At 42.6% G+C, this 17826-nt stretch overlaps 1 long non-coding RNA gene across 4 annotated transcripts in view; it reads left to right on the plus strand.

Annotated features, from left to right (window-relative positions):
• The first annotated feature begins 8443 nt into the window (after positions 1-8443).
• LOC129456561 (uncharacterized) overlaps positions 8444-17826 on the plus strand; it is a 162049-nt gene continuing 152666 nt past the window's right edge. For 3 of the 4 annotated variants that reach the window (XR_008648845.1, XR_008648844.1, XR_008648842.1), the window contains exon 1: positions 8447-8480. This is a non-coding gene — a long non-coding RNA (uncharacterized LOC129456561). Of the gene's footprint in view, positions 8481-17826 lie in introns of all 4 variants that reach the window. The other variant, XR_008648843.1, reaches the window with a different exon arrangement.

Raw genomic sequence — 17826 nt, forward strand, 5'->3', positions numbered from 1 at the left:
CTCTCTCCTCCTCTCTCCTACTCTCTCCTCCTCTCATTCCCTCTCTCCTCCTCTCATTCCCTCTCTCCTCCTCTGTCGTTCCCTCTCTCCTCCTCTCTCTCCTCCTCTCTCTCCTCCTCTCTCTCCTCCCTCCTCCTCTCTCGTTCTTCGGTCCATTCCTCACTTACAGTCGTCTCAGAGCAGTTCCCCTCCGAGCCTCCAGGGGGCACTGTGTGGATCTGTGTAATAATGATAAAGTCAGAGCCTCAAAGCTCCACAGACATGATTCAATAAACTACTATTGAAGCCACAGCTGCCCTGGGGCAGACTGATGGAAGTGAGGCTGTGTGTGTTTCTGTGTGTGTGAGAGAGTGTGTGTTTCTGTGTGTGTGTCGGCCTCACCACAGATCTGACCTGTAACTTGGCCTGATGACATCACCTGCTCGTCTCCATAGTGACACGTCACACTGTAGATCAGGGCGGGGCAAACGCTCTGACCCACAGTCTAACATGTGACAGAGGGGGCGGGGCTGAGATTTGACTCACTGGACAAACAGTTTTACAAACACATTCATTTAATTAATTAAATTAATTAATGTTTTACATTTCAGTTAAATAAACACAACAGAAAACCTCACATTCAGTTTTATCAAGTGACAAAAATCAACAGCAGATGGAGGGCCGTGTGTGGCCCCTGGGCCGTGTGGCCCCTGGGCCGTGTGTGGCCCCTGGGCCGTGTGGCCCCTGGGCCGTGTGTGGCCCCTGGGCCGTAGTTTTCCCTGTAAACACACTGGAAAATGAGTTTTTTGAGTAAATGGATCTGTTCTTCTGGGACTTTTCGGCTCGTTTCGTGTTTTGTTTTTATTTATGATGTTGTTTATTCGATTATTGGGCTGTTTATTTGTCAGAACAAATCAGAAGTTTGTGTAAAGTTTCTGAGGCGACTCATTGTGATAAAGAGCAAATAAATAAAGAACAAATAAATAAAGAACAAATAAATAAAGAACAAATAAATAAAGAACAAATAAATAAAGAACAAATAAATAAAGAACAAATAAATAAAGAACAAATAAATAAAGAACAAATAAATAATAAATAATCAGCAGAGAATCAACACCTGTCAGAACAACAAGAGTGTCCTGCTCTACTACTACTACTATTAGTACTACTACTACTACTGCTACTACTACTCCTCCTCCTCCTCCTCCTCCTCTGCTCCTCTACTCCTCTGCTCCTCTGCTCCTCTGCTCCTCTCTTCATAAACTCTTCTCTGTCTTTACTTTTATTTTTCTTGCTGTTTTGCTCTGTGTTTTAATCTGACTCTGATTCACCAGGTTTAATACATATAACTATATGCACCAAAGTACTGCCCACATGAAGTATAAATACACAGTACAAATACACACACACATATACTGTATATACGCACACATTATAGTACACACACACACACACACACACACATCTGTGTATCTGTGTGAGATTAATCCACTTTAGGACCAGTTCTGTTTCCTGTGTCAGTCCTGATTTCTGAAACGTTGCGTTATCGTCAGACCGTCGCTCTCGCTCCGCTCAGACCGCCGCTCTGCTTTTGTGCGTCTAAACCAAATGCATTCTGGGTAAATGGTTGTGATTTTCCGCCTTTGCTCTTTAGTTTCTCATAAGTGCATTGAAATGTTGTGCTGTCTGTTTGTTTGCCCGAGGCCCAGAGACGCATCCGAGTCCTCCGCCGCCGCCGCCGCCATCCTCAGCGGGAGACGAGGACGGAGAGCGAATATGAAAGAACAGGAACAAGAAAAAGAACTCATAAAGAGATGAGAACAAGAAGTCATAATGAGACAATATGTTAAGAGACAAGTGCAGTTTAAAACACGATGGTTTAAAAGACGAGGTTTAAAAGACGATGATTTAGACGCCACAGAAGACGAGGACGTGCAGAACAGTTCTTCTTCTGTGGTGACGGTTTAAACATGAGGTGTTGGATCTGGACACTCGTTCACATTTATGTAATATTTATTTATGTAATATTCAGCGTCTCGTTCTCTCCACAGTCAGTGTTTGTACCTGTGAAATATAAATCTGATGTAGATATTCACATCATCACTGCGATAAATAAATCTGACAAAGACAAAACCAGAGGTGAACTTTAAAACGATGCTAAAATAAAAACATTCAGTCTATGGATCACTGGGGCTTGCCTCTTCACAGATCTGACCTGACTCATAATAAAAAGTCCATTATTTGCCTGGTCCTTTACTGTTCTCTGTTGCATTGTGGGTAAGTCTGTGTTTACAGAAGATGATTTTCTTTTCCTGGGGCGGCTCCACTTCATGTTGTTTTCTGTTTTTATGTTTCTCTCACAAACCATTTTCAGAAAAGAAAAAAATACTTTTAAAATGTCTGAAGGAAATGTCACAAATCTTGAACACAGACAGTTTATATGAATGGACGGAGCTAACCTGCCGCCGCCGCCGCCGCCGCGTTCCATCGACACAAGTCACTCTACACTTTAAACTGTTTTGTCTCTGCTGCTCAGACTCATTTTGGTCTTAAAATGTTTTATTTTCTGCTTTTTTGTTCTTAAATCAAGATATGAACATTAATAACAGACAAATCAGGTCCTTCTGTCCCCGAGGTCGCTCCTGTTAGCGTTAGCAACAGGTTTGATTGACAGTGTTGCTAAGCGCCCGCTCTCTGTTAAAGCAGCGTTGTGGGCAGGAAGGGGCGTTACCTTCAGCAGCCTGGCTCCTGATTGGCTCTTTTGTTGCTGTGACACTCGTCTCTGCTCGAGCCTCATGAGCTTCATCTGGAGCTGAAGCTGTGGTGACGTCAGACTCACTCAGTCACTTCTTTTCAGTCTGTGGACTTAAATCCATCGTTTGGTCCATTACATCAGTGACTTGCCACTCCATGGATTATAGCGTGATAAAAATGAGCACTGTTGCCATAGCAATTAACCATTTAGAGCAAAATATTAAATCAGATAAATCATCCTCAAAATCTCACCTATAAACAGGAAGTTAAACTCATGAATAGTCAGACTGTGGTTCTCTGTGATGTCATCTCCCATTAAATAAGATTAAACCAGCGCCGTGTGAGCTTGAGTCTCTATGGTTCTCATCTCTGTGGATCATTTAGTTTTAATTTACACTTTTTAAATCACAATGTTCATCTAAAACCAAGTCCAATGGAGCTGACGTCGCCCTAAACGTCGTCACAACAATAAAAGAATCCTACGAGTATCAACGATTAAGAAAATAAAACTGGAGAAGGAAGAGCGGACGTCACAGTGGGCGTGTCACAGGGGGCGTGTCACAGTGGGCGTGTCACAGGGGGCGTGTCACAGTGGGCGTGTCACAGTGGGCGTGTCACAGTGGGCGTGTCACAGGGGGCGTGTCACAGTGGGCGTGTCACAGGTGGAGGTGAAAACAGGGGTTTATCGACAAAATGGCGTCTTGAAAATAGTGGATTAAAGATTAAACTCAAACATGAATCAGTCCAAATAAAACTTCAGACTTAACGAGAAGAAACGAGGAGAACAGTTTGAAGAACAGGGCCGATTTAAAGCCAGACTGTGGAACATGTTTAAACATCTGAACAGAACACGTCTGATTTAACCTGATTGATTAAACCTGATCATGTTACAGAGGATTTGTCGTGTTTCTGTATAAAACCAGACTTTAAAGCAGCAGAGTCATATTTCGCCTTCATGACTTCCGCTCTCACTTCTCCGTGACTCTCTCCGTCAGCAGCCAATCCCACGCCCCATTATTCCTGTAGAGCGCCGCGTTCTGTTTGGCCACAACTCTCTCCACACCTCTTTTCTTTGGCTTCGTCTCCTATTTCCTATCTCTCCTTTCTCTCTTCTCCCTCTCCTCTTTCCTCTTTCCTTTCCTCTTGTTTCGTTGTATTTTTCGCCCCGCGGCTCTGAGCGCTCTCCTATACGGCCCCGTGAAGGTCAGGACACACACACACTCCACGTTTCACACACATCTGTATGCAGCTGCGCAGTGTTTTACGGTAACTCATGTCTTGGGTCAAACGATTGAATTATTAATGATGCAATAACAGTCGTGCGTTTGTGTGTTTGTGTCTTCGACGATTCGGGCATGATCTTTACGAACCCCCGTCTCCTCGTCTAATACTTCCCATGTTACAATCCAATAACGCGGACGAGGCAGAAGTAACTCCACCCCCTGAGCGGCGGCGTCTATTGTTTCGTGGGGCTGGGAGCTTCGGCGGCGCTCTCAGTGGAGACGATTACAGACTGAAGCGTATCGACTTCAGGGCTCTGACAAACCCAAGGACGAGCCCATATATTTTCATCAAAACAGTCATGCTAAAGTAATTCCCCATCATTGGACTGAGCAAGGAGTAATTCAGTAAAGACTGGACAAGTGTGTGTGTGTGTGTGTGTAGGGGTGTGTGTGTACGTGTGTGTCTGTATGTGGGGGTGTACGTGTGTGTGTGTGTACATGTGTGTGTGCAAACTGCAGGAGGAAATACTCAATTCAAATACACGACTGTAAACGATTAGGACATTCATGTTTCTGCTTCTGTTCTATGCAGCATTTGTTTCCTCGTTCAGACGTGCGTCATATTTAGTTTGAACTGTTAATCGTCACGGTAACGGTCCTAGATTTTATCATCCTGAAGCCCATGGATGGTTTTATGAACGGACTGAAAGACGGTCACATTTTTATACGGCGCTTTTCCACCTTCTGGGCTCAAAGAGCTTTATGTCAAGAAACCACTCATCCATTAACACACACACATTTACACACACACACACACCCACACCCCCACACCCCTACACACACACACATTTACACACACACACACACCATAGTTTGTATAAAGAGCTGAGTGAGTGTCACGTCAGCGTTTAGTTATAGGGGCCAGTGTGGACTTACACATATAAGTTTTATCTACGTCCATTTAAATCCACAGACAATGATCCACTCACATTTACACACACACACACACACACACATTACCTCAGGGGCAGTTTTCATCTGTGGAGCTGGAATCGCACCGTCAACCTGTGGGTCAATGGATCTGACAAATCTACTAATGATATTTATGTGGAGAGTGGGAGATGGAGGATTAAACTTGGATTTATGTTTTCCTCTTTTTATTTTGAGACTCAGAGTCGCCTCAGGACGAGAAGAAAGAAAAACTCCAGTTTGAACCTCGTTAAGTAAAGATTAAGAATCAGATTAAGAATCAGATTAAGAGAAAAACTGACCACCAGAAAAACTCCTGCACATATTTAAACTGAAAATCTTTAAACTAAAACTGTTCTTATTCAACACAACTTTAAAACATGGACAAACGCACAAGAACATGACACAAACACCACACAAACATGACACAAACACCACACAAACATGACACAAACACCACACAAACACCACACAAACACCACACAAACATGACACAAACACCACACAAACACCACACAAACACCACACAAACACCACACAAACATGACACAAACACCACACAAATACCACACAAACATGACACAAACATGACACAAACATGACACAAGCACCACACAAACACTATGTAAAAAGACACATGCTTTTTCTCTCTGTCTCAGATGAAATCAGACTAAACTTTTCCTGTTTTATTTCTATTTGCTAAATGTCAGAATAATGAGAGATGGATTTTTTTGTACAAGTCAGAGTTTACACACATTCCATTAGTATTTATTCCATTGTCTTTAAACTGTGTGACTTGGGTCAAATGTTTTGGATTTCCTTCCAGAAGCTTCTCACAATCGTTGGCTGGAGTTTTGTCCCATTCGTCCGGACAGAACTGGTGTAACTGAGTCCAGTTTGTGTCCGTCTCACTCGCACAGGCCTTTTCAGGTCTGTTCATACATTTTCAATAGGACTGAGATCAGGACTTTGTGATGGACACTCCAGAACACTGACTTTGTTATCCTTAAGCCTCTTTGTTATCCTTAAGTATCTTTGTTATCCTTAAGCCTCTTTGTTATCCTTAAGCCTCTTTGTTATCCTTAAGCCTCTTTGTTATCCTTAAGCCTCTTTGTTATCCTTACGCCTCTTTGTTATCCTTAAGCCTCTTTGTCACCAGTTTGCCCGTATGCTTCAGGTCATTGTCCATTTGTCCATCACTGTGGATAATGACACACTCTTACAGCTTCAGCAGCTTCTTCTCCAGGTCTTTTTCTTTTGTTCTTGTGTTGATCATTTCAGACCAAAGCTCGTTCGTCTCTGGGACACGTGTCCTTCCTGAGCGGTGTGACGCTGGACAGTCCCATGGTCTTTATACTTGTGTTTAATTGAACAGATGAACGTGGCTCCTTCAGGAGGAAACTGCACCGAGGATGAACCAGACTGGAGCAGGTCCACAGTTCACTTCATGATGTTTGGGCTCATTTATTTTGACTGTTACATAAAGAAGCAGAGTGTTTCAGGTGAGACACATCCACAGGTGAGTCTCTAATAAACTCAGACGGTGTCAATAAACCAATCAGAAGCCTCCAAAGACGTGACATCATCATCTGCGTTTTCATAAAGTAATCTTACTGTTTGTAAAAACCTGACTTGAAAAATTGTCCAAAAAAATGTTTCTCTCATTATTCTGACATTTAGCAAATATAAATAATTGTGTTAATCCTAATTGAAGTAAAACAGTAAAAGTTTAATCTGATTCACGTCACACACTGAGAAAAAAAAGCACATGTGTCTTTTTATACGTCTTATTCTGGTTTAATCTGTATGTTCACTCTTTCCTTATTTCTGAGTAAGATGTTTTTCTGTTCCATGTGCTGTTTCGTGTGCTGTTCCGTGTACTGTCTGTCTTCTCCGTGTGTTCTTCCTGTGTGCTGTTCCGTGTGCTGTTCCCATGTGCTCTTCCCGTGTACTGTCTGTCTTGTCCGTGTACTGTTCCGTGTGCTGTTCCCGTGTGCTGTTCCCGTGTACTGTCTGTCTTCTCTGTGTGCTGTTCCCGTGTGCTGTTCCCATGTACTATTCCGTGTGCTGTTCCCTATGCTGTTCCGTGTGCTGTTCCCATGTGCTCTTCCCGTGTACTGTCTGTCTTCTCTGTGTGCTGTTCCGTGTACTGTTCCCATGTGCTCTTCCCGTGTACTGTCTGTTTTCTCTGTGTGCTGTTCCGTGTGCTGTTCCCTATGCTGTTCCGTGTACTGTTCCGTGTACTGTTCGTCTTCTCTGTGTGCTGTTCCGTGTACTGTTCCGTGTACTGTCTGTTTTCTCCGTGTGCTCTTCCCGTGTACTGTCTTCTCTGTGTGCTGTTCCTGTGTGCTGTTCCGTGTGCTGTTCCGTGTGCTGTTCCGTGTGCTGTTCCGTGTGCTGTTCCTGTGTGCTGTTCCGTGTGCTGTTCCGTGTACTGTTCCATGTACTGTCTGTCTTCTCCGTGTTATTGTGAATGTAGAAAAGTGGGACTAGTTCTTCTGGTAAAAGTGAAAAACGTGCATCTCCTGGTGGACGAGTCTTTGGACGAGTGAATTAAACCCTGACAAATAAATCAATTGTAATTTTAGCTGCTCTGATTTAATTTACAGATTGCATTTCCACTCCTCACCTCTCTCTGACTCACATCTTTTCGGAGTCGGGGCCCCTATGGAAGCCTCGCAGGGACAAACTGTTGTTGAGTGAAGGAGCTGTTTGGAACCTGCTCTGATAACAAGTTCATTAAACGCAGACTCAGTTAATCCTGTCGCTGCTTATTTCTTCATGTTGGATGGTTGTGTGGAAACACGGCTGCTGGTATTTCTAGTATTTTTTTTCTCTCCAAAGGTTAAAAATAAAGTTCCAAAAATAAAAATAAAAGTTGCAGTTGCAGTGAATATTGTGACAGGTTTGAGTTCTTGGTTCCAATTTCTTAAAGTTTAAAAACACACAAAATACTTATTATAATGTCAAACCACATGTTTATATAAATGGACATATTTAAACAGGAAGTGATCATGGTGCACTTCCTGCTCCATCGACTCTGGCGCCAAGTCACTTTCTATTGAAAAAACACTGCTCTTTCCATAACTGTGTCTGTCAGACTCATTCTGGTCTTAAATGTTCGTATTAACCCTCTACATGATCCTGGGGTTTTTATTTCACTATTGTGTCTGTAAATCAAGATCTGAACATTAATAACAGACAAATCAGGTCCTTCTGTCCCCGAGGTCGCTCCTGTTAGCGTTAGCAACAGGTTTGATTGACAGTGTTGCTAAGGGGTGTCACCTTCATCATCCTCGCTCCTGATTGGCTCTTTTGTTGCTATGACACTCGTGGTCTCGAGCCTCGATGAGCTTCATCTGGAGCTGAAGCTGCGGTGACGTCAGACTCAGTCACTTTTTTACACAGTCTGTGCGTCAAGGTTTAGGTTAAATTTTAAAACACAACTTATGTTTTTATGCTCATGATTTAATCTGAAATTCTCACAATTATTTATTAATTTATGTACTGTCCATGTTTATGTGTGTGTGTGTATGTGTGTGTGTGTGTGTGTGTGTATATATGTGTGTATATATGTGTATATGTGTGTGTATAGGGGTGTGTATGTGTGTGTATATATGTGTGTGTATATGTGTGTGCATATGTGTGTGTATATGTGTGTGTGTATATATGTGTGTAAGTGTGTGTATATGTGTGTGTATATATGTGTGTGTATATGTGTGTATGTGTGTGTAGGTGTGTGTGGGGGGGTGTGTGTGTGTGTATAGGGGTGTATGTGTGTGTGTATATGTGTATGTGTGTGTGTATATGTGTGTATATGTGTGTGTGTATATATATATGTGTGTGTGTGTGTATATGTGTGTATATGTGTGTGCATGTGTGTGTGTATATGTGTATGTGTGTGTGTATATGTGTGTATATGTGTGTGTGTATATATATATGTGTGTGTGTGTGTGTATATGTGTGTATATGTGTGTGTATAGGGGTGTATGTGTGTGTGTATATGTGTGTGTGTATATATATATGTGTGTGTGTGTCTCCTAAGTCGTGTCCAGAACAATCACAAAACCTTCACATTTTCATACAGAGTCAAAAAGCTTTACATCAAGAACCACACACACATTCACACACACATTCACACACACACCCCCACACACACATTCACACCCCTTCACACACACATTCACACACAGTTACACACACACTGGGGTGATGTTGGTTAAGTGTCTTGCTCAATGACACAACAGCAGTATTTCTCTGTGGGAGGTGGAATCGCACCTGCAGCTTTAGTGGATCTGAAGCTCCATCTGTGACGTTTCCTTCGGGTCAGTGGACAAACAGCAGGATTCAGACCCACAAACACCTGAGTTTATTTTATTTGACGTTGAGGAAAACCAGGTCAGAGCAAACAAACAAACATAAAGAATCATGGGCCGTGGACTTAACGATCCCCTTAAAGCTCCGGTGTGTGAGCTGCAGGTTCCTCCTCACACTGAGTCTAAATTTAACTCTCACAGTGTTAGATTGTGAGATGTGACTAAGACGTGTTGGTCCTGTCAGTATAAACCTCTCTGCTCGGGCCCCTGCGGTGTGTAATCCGCCCGTACGCCGCTCTGTAATCTCCGCTCGTACGCTGCCAAATATGGATTTTGTTTCCGAGTATCTGGAATCAACCGGGCCGATATCTAAAGTGTGATTCATATTATGTAAATGTGGCGTGTGGTATGGGCTCATTAGCATGTAAAGACTCACAGGAGCAACTATTTTAACCTTATTTACACTCCAGGGAGTCAATGGAAACTAATACAGAAACGTCCCTTTATTATGATTCAACCAGGAGACGATCAGGCAAGAATCTGAGTTAAAACATCTCAGATCATTGTTGGAATTAAATGAAAAATGCAACATGTTTGGTCCTTCAGATTATCCATAACACGAGACGACACCTGGAAACTGTCTCGTCTCTTAAGAAGCGGCGTCTTTCAATGTGTCCTTTAAATCAGACGTGTTCAATCTGTTCAGATGTTTCTTCATGTTCTCCTCGTTTCTTCTCGTTGAGTCTGAAGTTTTATTTGGACTGATTCATGTTTGAGTTTAATCTTTTAATCCACTATTTTCAAGACGCCATTTTGTCGATAAATCCCTGTTTTCACCTCCACCTGTGACACGCCCCCTGTGACACGCCCACTGTGACACGCCCACTGTGACACGCCCACTGTGACACGCCCACTGTGACGTCCGCTCTTCCTTCTCCAGTTTTATTTTCTTAATCGTTGATTCGTAGGATCGTAGGATTCTGCAGCGTCGCGTCGTCATTTTGGTGTAAAAAAACGCTCTGCTCTAGTGCGATGTGTGTCTGTCCATAGGGGGCGCCATCAGCATGCAGCACTAGACACCATAGTTTTTGAACTTGAAATGAGCTGGAGTGTTTCTTTTAGATGAACATTGTGATTTAAAATGTGTAAATTATTACAAAATGATCCACAGAGATGAGAACCATAGGGACTCACACGGCGCTGGTTTAAACGTCTGAATCTTGGGCTGATCTTGGAGAGTCTTTGTTGAGTTTTGATCGTGGACACTGAACTCGTCGGTTTTGTTCTTTAAGTGTTGATCCAGCGCTAAAGTCCTGAGTATATTTAAATATTTCAAGTCCAAACTCCACAGAGCTGCTTCACTTCGCTCTTTGTTCTAATGTTTTAACAGAAGTTCATCCAGTTCCAAAGCCGCGTCTCTTGTGCTTTTCTCACAAAGCCTTTATGGAAATTTATGTTTTTGTTCAGCCCCCAAAAGTTCGGAGATGGAATTTTGACCCGGAATTTGTGTTTGTAGAATGACCATGAAGCAGCTCGAGGGGGAACAGTTTAAGGTCAAACGTTTAGCGTTTATTACTGTTCTCTGCCAGAACACACAGCTCCTCTAGACCCTGAACGCCGCGTGAGAGGACGCGTCCAGCAGCTGGACGAGTCCCATCAGACCCTCGCTCTGTGTTTGTGGACCATTTGTACTTTTTACACAGCGCTCCCTATTGGCCATGACGGCACAGAAGAAAGAAAAACAAAAGTGGTATTTGATCCAGAATGTTCTGTACGAGCCGCTCGGAAACTGAAACATGAGGCTTCCTGCGAAATGTCAAAAGAGACGCAGCAAAATGAAACAAGAAAAGAAATAAGTTTATTTAACTGCACCACGTAACAAAAAATAAATAAATAAAAATAATAATAATAATAATAACACTCTTATAGCTTTATACATCATGTAGTCAGGCTAAAACCACAGACTGTTTATTTAAATGGACATGTCTAACCTGCTAGCGCCGCGATACAAACAGGAAGTGATCATGGTGCACTTCCTGCTCCATCGACTCCAACTACCGTCCCCTCTCTGTCCTCTCTGTGTCCCCTCTGTCTCCTCTGTGTCCTCTCTGTGTCCTCTCTCTCTGTCCCCTCTGTCCTCTCTCTGTCTCTGTCTTCAGACTCATTCTGGTCTTAAATGTTCGTATTAACCCTCTACATGATCCTGGGGTTTTTATTTCACTATTGTGTCTGTAAATCAAGATCTGAACATTAATAACAGACAAATCAGGTCCTTCTGTCCCCGAGGTCGCTCCTGTTAGCGTTAGCATTAGCGTTAGCAACAGGTTTGATCGACAGCGTTGCTAGGCGCCCGCACAGCCGGAATAGTCTTTATTTTTTGTAGTGAAGCAGAACTTTTACTGACAGTGTTTTCATTTTATGTTGAACTTGTCTCCATGATGACGAAAACTTCAAAACTAAACTGGACTAACAATAAACAAAGAATAAAGAAAAGAGAAGAATAAAACTCTACAAGGACAAACTTCCTCTGATAAATCAGCTCCGGTCTCACTTTAATCAACATAAGACTCTTTCCTCTTTTTGCTTTTCTCAAACAAAACCAAAGCCCAGACTCTGTAAACACACACACTCCTCTGATTATATATATATATATATATATATATATATATATATATATATATATATATATATATATATATATATATATATATATATATAAAAACACAGTCTCATCATTTTGGAGCTTCTTCGTCGTCTCTGACCTCGTCCTCGACCTCTGACCTGTTTCAGCTATGACACTTTGGCTCATGAGCCGAGGTCTAAATGAGGGAGGCATCGATCCGGCTTCTTCAGCTCCGATACCGATATCAATACTACAGCTTTAAGTATCTGCTGATTCCCGATATCAACCGATACCGGAGCAGAGACTGAGAAAGGCATTTATTTTCTTTATATAAACTAAAATAAGAGAAACTGATCCAGATGTTTGTGGAGCTGTTATTTATCTCAAGTAACGACAGAACAACTTTGTGTAAATAAAAGTTCAAACGTGAGACTTTCAGACCTGTAAAAGTCTCATTACATCAGTTTAAACGTCCAACCAAGATCTGGACTGGACCGATACCTGATCCCAGTATCGTATCGGTGCGTCCTGTTGTATAAATGACGTGTGCCTGTTTCTTTATGGCTCCAGTTCGTGCGTTCTGTGGCTCGACTTTCGTTCTCCTTTGGCTCGTTATTGAAAAGCATAAATATAATGTTGACGTGTGGTTAGCCAGTCCATTACAAACGCCTGTGACAGATATTAGCATTTTCTTTAAGTGGTTTAAACATGCGTCTTTGAACTGAATAATGCTTACTCTGTGTACTTCCATGACATACTGCGGCTTTAGTGTATTTGACTGTTATCTGATTAAAAACTTTCCCTTGAATAAAAGTAAAAAGTCCCCGAGCCCATCACTCCTTATTGACTCTGACGACACACAAGCAAAGAAAATACAAACCATGCTTCACTTAAACATTTAATGAATCCATCCCCTCTGCACTTAGAGCTCTGGAAACAGGCCTCAAATCCAACAGAAACAACAACACACATTTTCTCCTTTGTGCTTTGAATGCAGAAGCCCCGCGTCCCGCTCCATCCCGCTCATTTGCCTCATTATGCACGCTCCCATTACATTTTAACATAAGTTTCAAATGAACGAGGCTCGGCTGTTCTCCCCCCTCCTCCTCTTCCTCCTCTTCCTCCTCTTCACTTCTCATAGACCTCTGCTCTGACTTAAACGAGCTCCAAGACAAAAAGACCAGTTTGCGGTGTGCGTTTTTTTCTCTTTTCTCATTATGTTACGCGGAAATGGAAAACAAAAGAGGACATATGTAATTACAGACTGAGTGCAGTGTAAACAGCAGTGCGGGACGGGGCGCTGCTCTGGGCGCACGGGGCTGACAGCGGGACGGGACAGGAGGGGGCGCTGCTCTGGGCTCCTCTTCTCCTTCAGTGAGTCGACTTATGTTGGCGAGCGTCCACCGTCCAAACACATGAACGGGCCCGGAGAGCGCCGTCCAGATGGGCTTTGTCTGGACCAAATCACTTTCACTTTCTCCGTCTGAGAGTCTTGGACAAACTGAGGTGAAGAAAGAACATTTTAAAGAGTTTTCAGTGCGGTTTAGAGAACAAAGTAAAGACAAGGTTAAGTAAGGGGAAGGTTTATCTTACATATTTAAATCTACAGCCACATGGGAGGCACAAAAACAGAAGAGAACAGCAGAGTTTAGATGAACATTTACACTGAACAAAGTAAATACATTAATAATAATAAGAGGAACTTTATTTATGCAGCACTTTTCTTAACAGATTTACAAAGAGATTTACACACACGTCAAACACAGAAGGTTCAGAGTAAAAAAACACGTAAAACATCATAAAAATAACTGCACTGTGCCGTTCTATTTAGTGTTCTATAAGTGTGTTTTAAGTGTGTTTTAAGTGTGTTTTAATTGTTTTAAGTGTGTTTTAAGTGTGTTTTAATTGTGTTTTAAGTGTGTTTTAATTGTTTTAAGTGTGTTTTAAGTGTGTTTTAATTGTTTTAAGTGTGTTTTAAGTGTGTTTTAATTGTGTTTTAAGTGTGTTTTAAGTGTGTTTTAAGTGTGTTTTAAGTGTGTTTTAAGTGTGTTTTAATTGTGTTTTAAGTGTGTTTTAAGTGTGTTTTAAGTGTGTTTTAATTGTGTTTTAAGTGTGTTTTAAGTGTGTTTTAAGTGTGTTTTAAGTGTGTTTTAAGTGTGTTTTAGACCTCAGACTAGGCGCTCTGAGGTCTGAGGTCCGAGGTCCGAGGAGGGTCTGAAGAACGACAGAACAGAGGAGGAGAGGAGGAGGTCAGTGACACGGTGCAGAGGCTCGTGTGTCTCGTGTTTTTTTTATTAAAGTCAAAACTCTGACTCTTTGTTCAGAAACGTTACAGAGTTTGACTAAAATCAGTTTATAATGAAATAACTGGACGGTTGTAAATAATGAATCAGGCCATAAATGTTTTACTTTTCTGTGTTTACTACGACTGTGGAGCAGAGGTTTGTCTGATTTATGCCTCTGCAAAACTATTTCCATTTCTGCTGCTTCTAAATCCATTATTACACATTATATATTTAATGATTCACTATGGGACTTTTCTGGTGGAGTTGCCGTCTGCTTGTCTCCGTGGAGATATTTATATGACATTAAACTTTTTCATCTCGATGGAGACGAACAGGAGACAAAACGAAAGTGACGTATGTAACTGTGGTTCTATGAATCTCTTCTGACCGTCAGAGGCGGAGCTTCAAGCTCCGACTGATCTGCTCAGGGCGAGAATTAACAACAAATTCACATGTGTTCTTCTGGTGACCAACGTGAAGCTTTAGTCACATGACTCCAAAAGCACAGCCCCTTAACCTTCTCCTGGTTTCATAGAACCTCAGTTACATATGTGACTTTCACCCCTTCTGAGGCGGAGCTTCAAGCTCTGGATGAATCATAACACTATCACGAGGAATCCATGGACCACGTCTAGAAAACCCACCTCATGAAGATGAAGAACGACGCTGCTGTGACACTGAGGATGGGAGACGTTCACCCGGAGGAATCTGAGGTCCAGGAGGGAGAAAGGCCATGAACAGCACGACTCAGACAGAACCTGTCCCCCACACACTCACCAGAAGAAATGGAGAGGAGAAATACAGTCATGAGTCTGCAGAGTCTCCAGAACCAACGTCAGACCCCATGATGGAGCCTTTGGCCGTGTAGGTGGTGAAGCCGCCTGGCGTCTTTCAAAAACGTTCTTCTAATCGCCCACAGACCTTTCACTGTGTCAGCAACACGCACCAAGTTCAGAGTCAAACAGACCACTGTCCAAGAGTCAAACAGACCACCGTCCAAGAGTCAAACAGACCACTGTCCAAGAGTCAAACAGACCACCGTCCAAGAGTCAAACAGACCACCGTCCAAGAGTCAAACAGACCACCGTCCAAGAGTCAAACAGACCACCGTCCAAGAGTCAAACAGACCACCGTCCAAGAGTCAAACAGACCACTGTCCAAGAGTCAAACAGACCACTGTCCAAGAGTCAAACACACCACCGTCCAAGAGTCAAACAGACCACCGTCCAAGAGTCAAACAGACCACTGTCCAAGAGTCAAACACACCACCGTCCAAGAGTCAAACAGACCACCGTCCAAGAGTCAAACAGACCACCGTCCAAGAGTCAAACAGACCACCGTCCAAGAGTCAAACAGACCACCGTCCAAGAGTTCAAGTAAAAACTCCAAAATGGCAGAGACTGAGCAGCATCATGTCCACGTCTTTTACACCATTCACCAAACAACCTCCACCTGTTTGTGAACAGCCACGGCATAAACGGCACCCAGGCAAAACAGAACGTCCAGAACGTACAGAACGTCCTATTCCCCCAGTGACACCAGGCCCTGCAGTGACCAGAGCTGGAGTCGGTTGGGACGGGGATGCAGTATCCGCCCGAATGTAGGCCCATCCTGCGTGGCCCATCCATCCTGCGGCAGAAAGAAGCTTTGTCTCAGTCTGAGGTTTAAAACACTTATCAGACCAGAGGCCTGTGGTTTCTCAATAGACTCAGCAGAGGGAGAACCACAAAGGAAGAAGCAGAGCCGTCTGAAAAAGGTAAGACAAGTTTATTTGTACAGCACGTACACAAAGTAAGTCCTGGTTTAGTCCTGGTTTAGTCCCGGTTTAGTCCCGGTTTAGTCCTGGTTTAGTCCTGGTTTAGTCCTGGTTTAGTCCTGGTTTAGTCCTGGTTTAGTCCTGGTTTAGTCCTGGTTTAGTCCTGTGTGAGGTGGTTCATATGATTCAGTAGAAACCAATGTCTGTGTAGCAGATGCAACTGAATGCAAATGTGAAAAAGCCTCATGCTCCTGAGTCAGTGTCACCTCCTGAGAGCAGGTGGAGAGCAGGTGGAGGTGTGTGAGCTCCACTCAGATACTTACCCCACTATGTCAGTGTCATGGAGGTGTGTATCTGACACAGAAACAGCGTCGTCCTCACAAACAGAACCACGTCCTGGTGAGCAGCCGCCTGGTGTCACCAAAACATAAGGGACATAAATCATGTCCATCAGGTGGAGGCTCCACGGCTCAGGGACCACGACAAAACGAGCAAAAAACTGAAAACTGACGATACATCAGGTCGAGCAGAAAACACACACTATATATTTATGATAAATATGATCCAGCTCCACTGAACCTGGTGTCGCCTCCATTTAAATAAAAAAGAAACTACTGACCATCGACTGTGAAACGAGCACCTCACTGGGGTCAGGGAGGGACTCGCTGCTCCAGGTCAGACGCTCGATCGATGGATCTGCAGCTCACGGCCCTGAGGTCGAGTCGCACTCACCAACTGTGAAATACTTCAAACCACAGGCCACGAGACTCTGAGCAACGAGCCGCTAGAACAGAGAAAACGTTTAAAACAAAAGAGATCTGCAGCCACGACGACCTGTGAGGAGGTCAAAGGTCACGATTCAGGAGTCATGTGACCACAGACTCATGCTTTTATTCATTCTCGACCAGTGCGTGAGGAAGAGTGACCATCCAGTGCTTGAAGCTCCGCCTCTGACCATCAGACAGGATGAGGTAAAACCAGGGACAGTTACAGGTCAGATCTGCGGTGAGGCGATCCCCTGACTGTAAACAATTTTAAGCAATAACTGAGTAAATACAAGGCAGATGAGCTTAATGCCATACTGTGGAACATTCCAGGTAAGTCAAACTCGTCTCCATGGAGACCGGCAGGTGGCTCCTCTACAGTACAGTACATGTACTTTGTGTTTCATAAGTACACATATATCTGAGCTCAGAGCAGATCTCCCACTCGCTCTTATATATTTATATTTATATATAATTCATTGAATGATAACGAAACCGACGCTTCCACATCCATAAAACATTCTATTTATCTGAGTGGCCTATTTCACCGCCGGCAGAGTCTTAACACGGTAAACACGCCTGTATTTTACCTCTTAGTCTGACGCTGAATACACATTTATAAAGTCCATTTCATTTACATTCAAACTGGTGAATTACAGCGGCGCCTTTTTCTGTCGGTGTCAACGCCGCACGAAAGATATTTATATGTGTGTGTGTGTATATATATATATATATATATATGTGTGTGTGTATATGTGTGTGTATATATATATATATATATATATGTGTGTGTGTATATGTGTGTGTGTGTATATATATATATATATATGTGTGTGTGTATATGTGTGTGTATATATATATATATATATGTGTGTGTGTATATGTGTGTGTGTATATATATATATATATATATATATACACACACACACACACACACACATATATATATATATATATATATATATATATATATATATATATATATATGTGTGTGTGTGTGTGTGTGTGTGTGTGTATATTTGTGTATATACTCTAAAAAGTGAAGACCACAGAAGATCATATATTGATCACACACACACAAAGAATAAAAATAATAGACTGTTTGAATCACTATATACGACCTTTAACAAACAGAGACATGTGTGAGTTCAGTCCTG

The sequence above is a fragment of the Periophthalmus magnuspinnatus genome, chromosome 10, assembly GCF_009829125.3.
Source record: "Periophthalmus magnuspinnatus isolate fPerMag1 chromosome 10, fPerMag1.2.pri, whole genome shotgun sequence".
NCBI lineage: Eukaryota > Metazoa > Chordata > Actinopteri > Gobiiformes > Gobiidae > Periophthalmus > Periophthalmus magnuspinnatus.